We start from the raw sequence: 14,907 nt of genomic DNA on the forward strand, positions 1-14,907 counted from the left end.
GGTCAAAGTCTCAGGGAGGGGGGCCTCAATTTATCGTTTTCCCCCAGCATTATGGAGGTATAATTGACAAATAAAATTGTATATATTTAGAACGTAAAACGCGATGATTTGATATAACTTCTGTTTTGTGCAGTGGTTACCCCAATTCTGTTAACTAACACATCCATCACTTCACAGAGTTACCTTTCTTTTTCTTTTTCTTTTTCTTTTTCTTTTTCTTTTTCTTTTTCTTTTTCTTTTCTTTTTCTTTTTCTTTCTTTTTCTTTTTCTTTCTTTTTCTTTTTCTTTTTCTTTTCTTTATGTGTGTGTGTGTGCCTGTGTGTGTGTGTGTGTAGAGAGAGAACGCTTAAGTTCTACTCTCTTAGCATTATTTTATTATTTTTTTTCTTAGCAAATTTTAAATACACAACACAATATTATTAACTATGGTCACCGTGTTGTACATTAGATCCCCGGAGACTATTCATCTCGTAACTGAAGGCTTATACCCTTTGCCCAGCTTCTTCCCGCCTCCTTAATATCTCAGTCCCTGAAAACTACCATTCTGCTCCATTTCTCTAAGTTTGACTTAAAAAAAATTTTTTTTAATTTTTATTTTTTGAGAGAGAGACAGAGTGAGAGTGGGGAAGGGGCAGAGAGAGAGAGAGAGAGAGAGAGGGAGACACAGAATCCAAAGCAGGCTCCAGGCTCCAAGCTGTTAGCACAGAACCTGATGTGGGGCTTGAACTCACGAACTGTGAGATCATGACCTGAGCCGAAGTCGGACACTTAACCAACTGAGCCACCCGGGTGCTCCTTTTATTTTTTGGTTAAGATTCCATATATAAGTGGGATCATACTGTTTTTTCTCTGGCTAATTTTACTCAACATGTCTTCTAGGTTCATCCATGTTGTTGCAAATGGCAGAATTTCCTTCTTTCTCATGGCTGAAATAATGTTCCCATATATATATATATATATATATATATATATATATATATATATATATGAATTTTATAATTGTTTATTCTATTTCCATGAAAAACATCAATGGAATTTTGATAGGGATTACATTGAATCTGTAGATTGCTTTGGGTGGTATGGACATTTCAACAATTAATTCTTCCAATTCACGAATATTTATATATTTCTCAATTTCTTTCATCAGTGTTTTACAGTTTTCAGCATACAGATCTTTCAGCTCCTTGCTTAAATTTATTCTTAAGTATTTTATTGTTTTTGATGCTATTATAAATGGGATTGTTTTCCTAATTTCTCTTTCTGACGCTTTGTTGTCAGTGTATAGAAATGCAACTGATTTTTGTATATTAATTTTGTATCCTGCAACTTCACTGAAATTATTTGTTTGGGTGGAATCTTTAGGGTTTTCTATATGTAGGATCATGCCATCTGCAAGCAGAGACAATTTTACTGCTTCCTTTCTGATTGGATAGCTTTTGTTTTGTTTGTTTTTCTTGCTTACTTGCTCTGCCTAGGATTTCTAGTACTACACTGCATAGAAGTGGCAAAAGTAGACATTCTTATCTTGTTCCTGATCTTAGAGGAAAAACTTTCAGCTTTTCACTGTTGAGTATGATGTTAGCTGTTGGGCTTTCATATGTGGCCTTTATTATACTGAAGTACCTTCCTTCTATACCTAATTTCTTGAGAATTCTTGTCATGAAAGAATGTTGAATTTTGTTAAATGCCTTTTCATCTTTTATTGCGACGATAATATGATTTTTATTCTTCATTCTGTGAATGGGTGTATTACATTTATTGATTTGCAGATGTTGAATCATCCTTGTATCCCAGGGGTGAATCCAACTTGATCATGATATATGATCCTTTTAATGTGTTGTTGAATTCTGTTTGCTAGTGTTTTGTTGAGGGTTTTTGCATCTGTATTCACTGGGGATATTGGACTATAATTTTTTATTCTTGTAGTATTGTTGCCTGGCTTTGGTATCAGGGTGATGCTGACCTCAAAAAGTGAATTTGAAAGTGTTCCTTCCTCTTCAGTTTTTGAGAAGGGGTTGAGAAGGATTGGTATTAATTCTTCTTTAAATGTTTGGTAGAATTCACCACTAAATCCAGTCCTGGGCTTCTGTTTGTTGGAAGGTTTTTGATTACTGAGTCAATATCCTTACTCACTATTGGTCTGTTTAGATTTTTTATTTCTTTGTGATTCAGTTTTGGTAGGTTGTATGTTTCTAGGAATCCTTGGACTTCTTTTAAGTTATGCAACTTGTTGGCCTATAATTGTTCATAGTAGTCTTTTATGATTCTTTGTATTTATATGGTATCTCTTGTTACATTTCCTCCTTCGTTTCTGATTTCATTTATTAGAGTCTTCACTCTGTTTTATTATTTAGTCTAGCTAAAGGTTTGTCAATTTTGTTTATCTTTTTAAAACACCAGTTCTTAGTTTTGTTGATATTTTCTAGTGTATTTCTTGTCTATTTCATTGATTTCTCCTCTGCTTTTTTTTTTTTAATTTCCTTCCTTTTGTTGACTTAGTTTGCTCTTTTTCTATCTCCTTGAGGTATAAAGTTAGGTTGTTTATTTGAGATCAATCTTTTTTCTTAATGTAGGCATTTATTGCTATAAATTTCCCTATTAAAACTGGTTTTGCTGTATCCTGAAGGTTTGGTATGCTGTCTTTCAATTTCCATTTGCTTCAGGATATTTTTTTGATTTCCCTTTTCGTTTCTTTTGTGACCCATTCTTTGTTCAGGAGTGTGTTGTTTAATTTCCACATATTTGGGAATTTTCTAATTTCCCTCCTACTGTTAATTTCTAGTTTCATATCATTGTGGTCAGGAAAGATACCTGTATGATTTTAATGTCCTTAAATTTGTTAAGACCTGTTTGTGACCTAACATATAATCTATCCTGGAGAATGTTCCATGTGTGCCTGAGAAGAATTCATATTCTGCTGCTTTTGGATAAAAATTTTTGTGTATGTCTGATAAGTCCATTTGGTTCTAAAATATAGTTCAAGTCCAATGTTTCCTTATTGATTTTCTGCGTAGATGATGTATCCGTTGTTGAAAGTGAAGTATTGAAGTCCCCTACTATTATTCTATTTTTCAAATCTGTTAGTATTTGCTTACACAGGTGATCTGATGTTGGGTGCATATATGTTTATAGTTGTTATATCCTCTTGATGAATTGATCCCTTCAGCATTATAAACTAACCTTCTTTGTCTCTTGTTACAGTTTCTGACTTAAAATCTGTTTGTCTAATATAATTATAGCTACTCTGCTCTCTTTTGGTTTCCATTTTTCATAGAATATTTTTTTCTCAACCTTTCACTTATATATGCTTTTAAAACTAAAGTAAATCTTTTATAGGCAGCATGTAGTTGGGTCTTGTATATATATATATTCGGCCTCTCTATGCCTTTTCATTTGAGAATTTAATCCATGTAGATTGAAAGTAATTATTGATAGACAAGGATTTACTAATTCCATCTGATTGTTTTCTGACTGTTTTGTGGTTCCTTTTTTCCTTTCTTTCTCTTTTGTGTCTTCCTTTGTTAATTGATGGCTTTTAGTGGTGGTGTGCTTTGATTCCCTTCTCTTTATCTTTTATGTATTTCATAGATTTTGCTTTGTGATTATCAGGAGGCTTACATAAAATGTCTTTTAGTTATAGTGGTCTATTTTAGGCTGATAACTTCGATTGCATACAAAAAGTATACCCTTTTACTCTCCCCCTCACATTTTATTTTTGATATCACGATTTACATATTTTTATATTGTCTATCCATTCACAATTATTGTAGCCATAGTTATTTTTAATGTTTTTGTCATTTAGCCTTTATACTAGAGTTAAGTGATATACACATCACCAGATTACAGTATTAGAGTATTCTGAATTGGCTATACACTTACCTTTACTGATGTGCTTTATACTTTCCTATGTTTTCATGTTACTAATTGGCATCCTTTCATGTCAGCCTGAAGAACATGCAGCATTTCTTGTAAGGCAGGTCCAGCAATGAACCACCTCAGCTTTGTTTGTTTGGGAGAGTCTTTATCTCTCCTTCATTTCTGGAGGACAACTTTGCCAGGTAATGTGTTTTTGGTTGGAAGTTTTTTTTTTTTCCTTCAGCATTTTAAATACATCATCCTGTTCTCTTCTGACCTGCAAGATTTCTGCTCAGAAGCCCACTGATTTCACTCATATGTGGAATTTAAGAAACAAAACAGATGGACATAGGGGAAGGGAAGGAAAAATAAAATAAAAACACAGAGGGAGGCAAACACTTTAAATACAGAGACTCTTAAATACAGAGAACAAACTGAGAGTTGCTGGGAGTTGGGTGGGGGGATGGGCTAAATGGATGATGGGCATTAAGGAGGGCACTTGTTGGGATGAGCCCTGAGTGTTATATGTAAGTGATGAATCACTAAATTCTACTTCTGAAACCATTGTTACACTATATGTTAACTAACTTGGATTTAAATAAGTAAATAAAAAGGAGTCCACTGATAATTTTATGGGAGTTCCTTTGTTTGTGAGGGTTTTTCTTCCCTCTCTTTCTGCTTTAAAAAGACTCTTTGATTTTAGATGGTTACATAAAAATGTGTCCTGGAGAAGATCTTTTTGGGTTGGATTTTTTGGGGGACCTATGAGCACCATGAACTTGGATATCTAAATTTCTCCTCAGATTTGGAAATTTCTTAGCCATTATTTCTTTAAATAAGGTTACCACCTTTTTCTTTCTTTTCCATCTGAGACTCCAATAATGCATGGGTTGTTTTGCTTGATGGCATCCCATTAATTCACATAGGCTTTCTTCACTTTTTTTCATTCTTTTGTATTTGTTCTCCTCTAAATGGATAATTGAAAATGACCTGTCTTTGCACAGATTCTTTCTTTTGCTTGATCAAGTCTGCTGGTGATGCTTTCCATTGCATTTTTCATTTCATTCATTGTATTTTTCAGATTCAGAATTCCTGCTTGGTTCTCTTTTATGATTTGTATCTCTCTGTTAAAGTTTTTGTTTTACTTGTATATTTTTTTCTTGATTTCAATTGAATTGTCCTGTGTTTTCTTGTAGCTCACCGAGCTTTCTTAAAATAACAACTTTGGATTATTTATTGAACAATTCATGGATCTCCATTTCTTTGTGGTTAGTTACTGGAAAATTATTGTGTCCCTTTAGTAGTGTTATATTGCCTTGGTTTTTCATGTTCCTTGAAATCTTACATATACCATCTTCACATTTGAAGAAGCAGTCACCTTCTCCAGTCTCTACCGACTGGCTTTGGGAGAGAAATACCTTCTGTCTCAGCCCTGCTAGGGATTCTTTGCCTTTCTCAGATCTTTTCTACGGACTGACCTGCTTTACACTTCTTGCACCCTCCCGGTGGTAGGGGGATTCTTAAAATTGTATGCCTTCTCTCAATCCTGCAAAGCCAGGCCACCACTGACAGATTCCCATTTGCTTACCCTAGGGCAGTGCTTAATCTCAACTTTCTCCCAATCCTGCAGAGTTGGGCTGGCTTTCTCTGCATGCTCACTAGCTGTCTACAAAGGCTTGCACTTGCTTCCTTCATAGGAAGCCAGCCATTGGGTGGGGGTATGTGTAGGTGGGGTGTGTAGAACATTGGGGGCGCCTCTGGGACAGTTGGGGGAATATGCAGATGAGACAGTCCCAGCAGCTTGTTGTTAGGCTTCTTGATGGAGTCTACAAAATGGTTAGTAGAATCCACATTCAGGAGACCTCAGTTTGAACTACAGCTCTGCCTTTACTGCCTGTGCCACCTTGGAGAAGGGACTTAGATTCACTGGGCCTCCTTTTCATCTTCAACTGTAATGGGAAAGATTTGCATTAAATCATTGATGCTACATTTTAAAAATGAACTCATGGTTGTGTGGCAATTCTTTCTACCACATTTTTTCCCTCCAAACTTCTGAGGTTTCAGAGAATCTGCCATCTCTCAGTTTTGAGTCTTTGGAGTGCTCTACATCGTCTTTGTTGCTATGCTATCTATTTTCAAAGGCTTTCAAACTTTTTAAAGCAACATAGATCCAGAGTTCAGTGAAGGAAATAGCCACCCCTCCGTGTATTTCAAGAAGAAAGGAATTCAATCCAGGGAATTACAAGCTTATAGAACTGTTGTAAGAGCTGGAGAAGTGGAAATCTAGAGAGTTCCACTGGGGAGCACTATTTCAAAGTGATCCCGTTGTAGTTGTGATCCAGAGATTAGGAAACTGCTGCCCTGGCTGCTTTCACCACAAGTGCCTCTGGCACCCATGAAGCTCGTGACTAAACTCTGGAATGAGGAGTCCAGTGGCCGAAATGGCCCTAAGCATTCATGTTTCTACTATAATGCTGCTTCACACAAGGGCATTATTTGGGGAAACTAATTTATTTCTAGAACCATACCTTCAAAGTGTCTGGGAAATGTTGGTTTTTCCTTTCTGGCTCTCGAATTACAGGGAATGGGAAATTAGTGCCAACAGTCCTATTCAGCATGAACACTTGTTCAGATTTCATCTTACATGATGTATTAGTCAGGATAGGCTCTGTTATGCTGCCGTAATAAACAACCCTAAAATTTCAGTGATCTAAAACAATAAACATGGATTTCTTACTCACCAAATATCTGTTGCAGGCTGGTTGACCTTCCTCAAAGGTGCACCGTCTAGAACAAATGACTTTCAAGACATTAAGGCAGGGGAAGGGAAAGGTAGAGGGGGCACATCAGCTATTAGCTGCTTCAGCTCAGGAGTGGCACCTGTCACTTATGCCCACAGTCTATGGCCAGAGCTAACCCTATTGCTGCAAACTAAGCTGGGAGGCAGGCTAGAAAATTAGGAGAGTACATAAAATACTTGGTGAATACTTATTTTCAGTCATGGAAAAAAGGGAGCACTTGGGTTCTAAGTGGGTTGATCCTGCTGTGAGTCTCCCTTTCCCTCTGTGAAAGCCTCTGAAGACAAAGATCCCAGGGCTCCTCAAATACAGATGTGCCTGCCTTACATATTAAAGGAGCTATAATCTGGATATCTGTATGGCATCCTTGAGGAATCAGCAAAAAGATTTCCTTCTCCATAAATATCTCTCTCACTGGCCTAAACTGGCACTTAAAACTTCCACCGTTGACATTACTTTTTGTGTACTCCCTTAAAGATATGCATATTTAAATAAGTTAAGGCAATTTGTCATCTTGGATTGCACTGGAACACTCTCAGTGAGCAGGGAGCAGGGTGTGGGAAATGGACAGGAGGCATGCACTGAGGCATGAGAAAAGTAGACTGATGTCAGTGGATTCCATAGATCAGCAAGAGGGGCTTGAGGATGGAGAGCAGGGGGCTGGAAGGGAGTAAGCAAGGGACCCCAAGGACGAGGAGAAGGGGGCTTTAGGCAGAGTCTCCACATCACATCTTTGCCAAGGGCCTGACTTATTTTGGCCTCTAGGGCAGCCATCCCCAACTGCATCCAGTAAGGTCATAAATGTCTCTTTGAGCCTGCTTTTAGAAGATAAATTCAGAAATATCTATCCAGCTAGACTGTGGTGAGCAGAATGAGGCTGAAGTGGAATACTTGACTCCCAAGTCCTGAGCTTCTGGACAGAGTCTGAGTGTTGACTTTATTTTTTTTTATTTTTTAAAAATGTTTGTTTTTTTATTTATTTTAGAGATATAGTACAAGCAGAGGAGAGGTAGAGAGAGAGAGAGAGAGAGAGAGAGAGAGAGAGAGAGAATACCAAGCAGGCTCTGCATTGTTAGCAAGAGCCCCATATGGGACTCAAACTCATGAACTGTAAGATCATGACCTGGGCCGAAATCAAGATTTGGTCGCTTAGCCTATGAGCCACCTCAGCACCCCCCAAAACTGACTTTAAATAATACTTACTGGCACTCCTGGGTACGTTTCAAATACAACTGTGTGATCTTGAGCAAGTTACATGACATTTCTACATCTCTGGTGTGAGGATTAAATGAGAAAATGCATTTTAGGCACGTAGCAGAGAATCAGAGGATCCTCAGCAACATTGGTGATAAAACCAAATGTAGAATCCCATTTGGTCTGTTCAACAAACCTGGTGGATGGGAAGCAAAGGGGTGATGGTCAGTAAGAGATGGCAGTGTCCCCAGGGACCAGCAAGAGTGAGAAGTCTTTCCTAGCCCTCGGCAGATGAACCCAATGAACACTGGAGCCATGGGAGATGGGCTATCTCGTGGGATCCATGATCACGGCTCAGGGGACACAGCTACCGAGACAGTCCTGGCCCAGTAGTAAGGGAGCGAGGGCAATTAATTGCTCATCCCTCTCTTCTCTTGCCTCCCAATCTCCTCCTGACATCTCCCACCAGCTGAGCATCACTAGAAGGCAGAGGGTAAAGGAGGCTGGTAATGGAGTCCATAGAGGTCAACTTCTTGAGGCCCATAGTAGAGTCTGGTCCACAGAAGAGAATTTGCAGAGCTGGGGAGCAGAGCAGAATCAACCCCAAGCAAGAGGCTCCTCAAACTCTCACAGCCAAGAAACCAGGACACCCCTCCCCCCAGCAGTTGCTCAAACATGGGCTGACCCTCTCTTTCTTTCTCTCCCACAGCAGTGGTAAAGAAACCATGGACCAAGTGGGCTGTTGGGCAGAGGAGTCCCCACGCTATAACGGAGTAGAGGAGATACCTGATTTCTTTGGCTTGTCTTTCCCAGAAGATGAGGAGCAGGTATGAACCAGCACTCTCCCCCAAGACAAATGTCTCTCTATTCATGGGAGGAGTAGAGCAGACTCACATTTGTCGTTGATGACACATGGCATACGGAGTTGGCCCTTTATGTATATTGCCTCTTTGAATCCTTAGGTGATTAACTCGTGGAAATCAACAGCTCCAGGGCCAGCTACCATTGGAGGGGACAGTCAGGCCTAGCTCTTAGAAACCTGGTGACACTTAGGAAGTTTGACTGCAAAGCCTCCCCTGCTCTCTGGCTCTCTGAGACCCACCTCAGCCCTGTGGGCCAAGCACCCATGTATCTCTCCTGTCAGGAGAAAATAAAATGTCCGGTGAAGTTATTCACTCCAGGTGTTAGGAACTTAATGCATAATACCTCCCAGGAGAATGTGTATTTCTCAGGACAGCCAGAGAGTGGGTGGTACTGAACCAAAAGAGTGAATCACTAATAGTGGAATCCCAGGCATTTGGGGAGGTCATATTTCTTGGGTGGGTTCCTTCCTGACATTGTTTATATTATATAAAGTTGACAGCCACCTATTGTCCCCCTAAAGGAGATTGTCCCTATGGGTGCGGTGATGATGAGGAAAGAGAAGAACATTCAGGCTGGAGCCAGGGTGGTCTGATTTTCAAAAACAAATCTGTCCCTTGGAATGAGAGGTGGCTTAAACACTCGCACAGCCTCCCCAAGTGTGGTGAAGAGATCCTGTCTCCCCTCTGCAACCTGGAACATGGTGCTGTCATTATGCAATGTCCCTGTTGGCAGAGGTGTTTGGGCCCCTTGTTTTCAAGTCTGTGCCATTTCCAAGAAGGAGCCGTGGCCTTTGAGTAGGACTGAGCTACTGAATAGCAGCCCCAGTGCCAAGTGAAGGAGCCAAGAAGAGGCAGAGAAGAGAAAGTCACGACTGTCACACAAAGATGAGACAGCCGCCCCCCGTGGCAGCTGGATGGCAGTCCTGTTGTCCTGCAGCGACCTTGGGGGCAGACTGGGGTCAAAGCCGGGCTGCGGGCAGAAAGAAGCCAGGCCAGGCCAAGCAAGAGAGAAGGGCAAAGCCCCTGGGTGGTAGGATGTGAGAAAAGTTACTTTCGTCAAGAGGGTATCACTCGACATTCAAATCCAGCGCCCCATGAATTTATAAAAGCCAGGCTCGAGGAAAAGTTTTTCCTATTAGACTTAACCACATCATCAATAACAATAATCACTGTTACTATTTCTTAAGTGTTTAATCCAAAGCCAGTATTGAAGTTATCGACTGAAGTCCTGACGAAGGTCTAATTCACTCACCCAGCATGTATTTATTGAGTTTCTACTTAAGTCAGGCACTACCCTAGGCACTTAGGGCAGACCAAAGGCTAGGACAGACAAAACCCCGGTCCCAGCGGCAGGGCCACCACATGCAATTAACAACACATCACTCTAGGGGGCACCGTATGATGCCTGGGCTACTTTGTGTATTGAGCAGCCTGGCGGCCCCTGTCTGAGGTGCTCTCATTCTAGCAGATGTAATCGAATACCAACAAGGTGGGCGAAATTCTCCTATTACAGTTTGAGACACAGAGGGCTAAGTAACTTGCTGAGTTTTTCAGCCCCAAAGGACTGAGCCACAATTTATACCTAAAGACCTTGCAATCCACCTGTGCCACGTATGTGCCATTCTCTCCCTGGTGGGTGTAGAGATGAAGGTGTAGACAAGCTCATAGAGGCAGAGCTGGGTTGGTTGGCCCAGTAGCAGTACTGTGTCCTGACTGGATAGACTGGAACCAGCTCAGCGGTAACAGAGAATCTCTTGGGGAAGGCTGACTTAGCTATAGGAAGGTTTGATAACATCAGCTGCCTTCATAGTAAGGGTGGGGGGACTGGCCTTTTTATTTTTATCAGCTGGGGACTTAATGTAGAAAGGTCCATCCCTGGGTAGACCTTGCTGTCTTGCAGGGCCAGAGGCAGCTATTGATTCTTGCATGTATTTATCGTTTATGAAATATCCTAGTTATATTGGCAGAGAAGTAGGTCCAGGTTTGTAGGGTAGGCTCCAAACTCCTCTGGTTGAGAATGGAGTAGGACAGGTGCCCTTGGACAGGTTTCCTGAATAAAGTGAGCATATGCAGCGAGAACGGAGAAGGTGCTCTCCTCTGATGAGCTCATTCTGCTAAGGTTGGATCTAGTTTTCAGCGAACAGCATGAGTCTTGCCTTTGGACGAGACTCTGTGCTACCCCAGTCATGAAAGGAGGACAGCCACGTCTACGTTCTTCTGCCTTTTGTCCAAGCTTCTGTCTTGAAGGAAGAAAGATGGCCTCTGGTTGTCGTCCCCTCGTCTTCTGCTGGGTGTCCCTTCTCCCACCTGCAGGTGCACCAGTGTGTGGCTTCTGAGCCAACCTTCTGAGACCTGAACTGGGCCGCCAGAGATCTAATGGCTGCTGCTTTGGGGCGGCAGCCTTGAGACTTGACACAGTTTTTCGATAGCCCCCTGGAGAAATGGAGAGGCTGAAGTAATAGAGGACAGAAGGTTATTTGGTGCCGGAGACTGGGAAAAGGGGAAAGGTAGAGGGAAGCTCGGTGTCCTAAAAACAAATTTCACCTCCCTCTCCGTTTTACCTAAGACGGGTGTTGCCTAGACAGCGTAAGTTCTGCAAAAGTGATTTTCGTGATGGTTTGGGCCAGGGGTGACAAACGTCTGGCACATTTGCTGTCATCTGTCTTCTCCCCACACCTTCTCCTGGCCACTGGGATGGTAGTTTCAGACCCTTCTCATTTTTTTTTTTTTTTTAATATATGAAATGTATTGTCTTCAGACCCTTCTCAAACCAGCATTCCATGCAGGCTCCATCCATCATAGTTGGCCTTTGAGATGAAGTCCCTTCCTTGTGCCTGTTTAGAGGCCTTTTGCTGTGAGTTCTTTATGGTAGCTTTTTCCTGAGGTATCTCATCTTATTGTTGGGTCTTTCGCAGAACCTGGAAAGTCCGAACACAATTTGGTGTTGACTCACAGAATGTCCTCTGAATCGATGACCTTCGGTGTGTGCCAAAGCTGACTATGGGGCGCCTGGGTGGCGCAGTCGGTTAAGCGTCCGACTTCAGCCAGGTCACGATCTCGCGGTCCGTGAGTTCGAGCCCCGCGTCGGGCTCTGGGCTGATGGCTCAGAGCCTGGAGCCTGTTTCCGATTCTGTGTCTCCCTCTCTCTCTGCCCCTCCCCCGCTCATTCTCTGTCCCAAAAATAAATAAACGTTGAAAAAAAAAATTAAAAAAAAAAAAAAAAAGCTGACTGACTCACTGGTCTCTTCCCCCAACCAAGCTGGTTCTCTGGGCTCGGCAGGAGTCCTGACTGAGACCTCTCCTTACTCCATATTTTCTTTATTACTAATGAGGCGTGGTTCCTTAATTACTAGGTGCTGGATACGAGAATTGATTTCCTTTGTTTCAGTGAATTTAGGAAAAGGCTTATGAATATTTCTTGCGCTTGACATGAACTGCTTGATTTTTTTTTTTTTTTAATTTCCGGCCTGCAAAGGTCACTGAAGGGAGACAAGGCAAAGTGACACCTAGAGCATCAACAAGTATGAAATTCACCTTTATCATTGAAGCATTCAGATCCTTTGATACACATTCCCTGGACACTCTGCTGCCTTATTTAAAGTGAAAAACAACCAGAATGTGGGAGGTGCCCCAGGTAGCTCAATATTCTGTGAGCTAAATGAGTGATATCAGTATATTAAATCACTAATAGCCTTCGTTGTAAAAAACTGTTCCAACACAGATGAGGCTAAATTTCCTACCTCAGGGTGTCCCACCTCTTGAACATAACTGACTCCTTAATGATTCAGAGTTTCAAAGCCTCAGGGTCCTAATCCTGAGAAGCAGAGAGTGGGGGAATTTTGCTGAAGTTTGTTGGCTGGCTACGGGATCTATTAAGAGATTGTCTTTGTTGGTATTAAATCCAAGACTTTTTTTTTAAGCCATTTTTTTTTTTTTCTCATGAAAACCGTAAAGTTAATGAAGGTAGAGGCTGGTTAGAATTTCATTTAATGGATAAGCTCTTTCTCGAAGTCTTGGAGCCCTTATGTCTGAGGGCAAAATGTGTAGTTGTGATGATCTGTGTTGGCCATTCCAGCACAAATAGCCTGAGGTTGCAATGGTTAGAATCATCCACACTGTCCCTGCCAAAACACGGATCCTGGCAGGTCACCTAGCCTCTGTTGGCCTCAGTTTCCTCCTCTGTAAAATGGGTGGAATAATCAGGCAAGGTGCAGTATTTAACCTAAGTGAGGAAAGTGGATTATTATTGCCCTAAAAAACCTGTAGAAAGACATTAAAAATATTTTTGTTCAATTGCACGTTGAAATTTATTTTTAAAATAGGGTTTGTGGAGGCATCTGGGTGGCTCAGTCAGTTAAGCGTCTGACTCTTGATTTCGGCTCGGGTCATGATCTCATGGCTCACGAGTTTGAGCCCCGGGTAGGGCTGTGCTCTGACAGTGTTGAGCATGCTTGGGATTCTGTCTTTGTCCCTCTCCCCCTCTCTCTCTGCCACTCCCCCACACGTGCACACTCCCCCCCCCCCTGCCCCCGACCAAATAAATAAATAAACTTAAAAAAAAGATAAAATAGGATTTGTTGAATGGGTGATGGATATTAACAAGGGCACTTGTGAAAAGCACTAGGTGTTACACCTTGCCAAAATGAAGCTCTCTACCCATTAACTAATAACTCCCTATTTTCCTCTTCCCCAGTCCCTGATAAACACCATTCTATTTTCTGCCTCTAGGAACCTGACTGTTCTAGATGCCTCATATAAATGGGACCGTTTCTAGTCATTTTTATAAATGGGTCTTCTTAAAAAATACGAACTTAGCCTAATGAATATGTAATTCAGCCTCCTGATTTCTTAACATTTTAAGCATCTTATAAGATATTATAAACATCTTTTTGTATTGCTACATCCTCTATATGAACATACCCGCAAAGGCTGGGCATTATCACATTGAGTGGATATATCATTCATTATTATTCCTCCATAGTTTCAACTGCTTGCTATTTTAAAGAATGTGTTGAAAACAGTTCTGTGTAGAGCTTTTGTCATAGTGAGGCTCACGGTCTTTAGGGCAGATTCAAGAACCTAATGACTGGTTTGAAGGGAATGAGAACATTTTCAGGCTCGTGATCTACATTACCGAATGGCTAGGAAAAATTTTCAGATGATGTCATTGACAGCGGGGTGGGCTTCCTCCGGGGCTGTGAGGTCCTAGTCTCTCAGGACGGTGACCGCTTGTAGGGTTGATTCAAGCACTGACTGTGGTGGTGGGAGGGGCAAGGATAGTTCCAAAATTCCTCTGTGGGAGAGGGTTAGACATGCTGATGTCTTCATTAGGGGGGAAGCAGAACATGTGAAACAAGCCCTGTTTTCCCTCTCAACGTGTGCTTTTTCGGGGGCAGCCTGGAGGTGTGCTGATGGCGGTTATGGAGAGTCTAGAGCCTTCTCCCACCCTAAACCACCTTTGGCTCCTCCAGCTGGTGGGATGGGCACTAGTGACCTTTTAAATCTTTCCCATCTCCGTGTTTTTGTGATTCCAGGGCTCTGCCACTGTGCAGGTCCACTGGCTGGACTCATCCACTTTAGTTTTCTCATGTCAGCGTGGGTCATCCAAACCTCTCTTTGGTTCTGTCCCAAGTGTCCCAGAGAGGTGGACCCACCCTCTCCCTTCCCAGGAAAGCCCGTGTTGCAATGAGCACTCCTGTGCTTCTCCCCAGTGCTTTCTCGGCAGCACAATCGGATGACACTGCTCTCGCTGCCCTCAGCTGCCCTCCGAGAAGACGTCACAACCGCGAAAGATCCCAATCAGTCTGCTTTCTCCCCGTGGCACTGTGTGCTTTGGCTGCCTGGCCAGAAAGCTGGGCCTATTTTTACCTATCATTCTGATACTATCTCGGGTATAATTGGAATTGAGCTCTCAGGGTGGAAATTCTTACTCAGAACACAAAGGATTGAAGAGAACTCGGAGGCTGAACTCTGGAAGGACTCTTGCCCGACTCCTCTTGGCAGAGATGGCTCTGGTTTCTCGGAGCGGTGGCGTGGCCCACAGGTGGGTGTTGCCCAGGAAATTGTTTTTTCTGCTTTCTCGGTAGCTATGGGCCATGGGGAACACTGCCATTTCCGGCCTTCTCTGCATTATTTGATGAAAATGCAGGTGGACTGCCCTGTGGTTTAATTCCAATGGCAGAGCAGTTAGCATTTGC

The 14,907-nt window shown here is 42.0% G+C and overlaps 1 long non-coding RNA gene across 4 annotated transcripts in view; it reads left to right on the plus strand.

Moving 5' to 3' along the window:
• Window positions 1-14,907, plus strand: part of LOC109492089 — a 59,733-nt gene that overhangs the window by 23,279 nt on the left and 21,547 nt on the right. For 3 of the 4 annotated variants that reach the window (XR_002736309.2, XR_002736311.2, XR_002736310.2), the window contains 2 exons: window positions 8,557-8,674; window positions 11,626-11,831. This is a non-coding gene — a long non-coding RNA (uncharacterized LOC109492089). Of the gene's footprint in view, window positions 1-8,556; window positions 8,675-11,625; window positions 11,832-14,907 lie in introns of those variants that run through there. The other variant, XR_006586506.1, reaches the window with a different exon arrangement.

The sequence above is a fragment of the Felis catus genome, chromosome D1, assembly GCF_018350175.1.
Source record: "Felis catus isolate Fca126 chromosome D1, F.catus_Fca126_mat1.0, whole genome shotgun sequence".
Classification (NCBI taxonomy): domain Eukaryota; kingdom Metazoa; phylum Chordata; class Mammalia; order Carnivora; family Felidae; genus Felis; species Felis catus.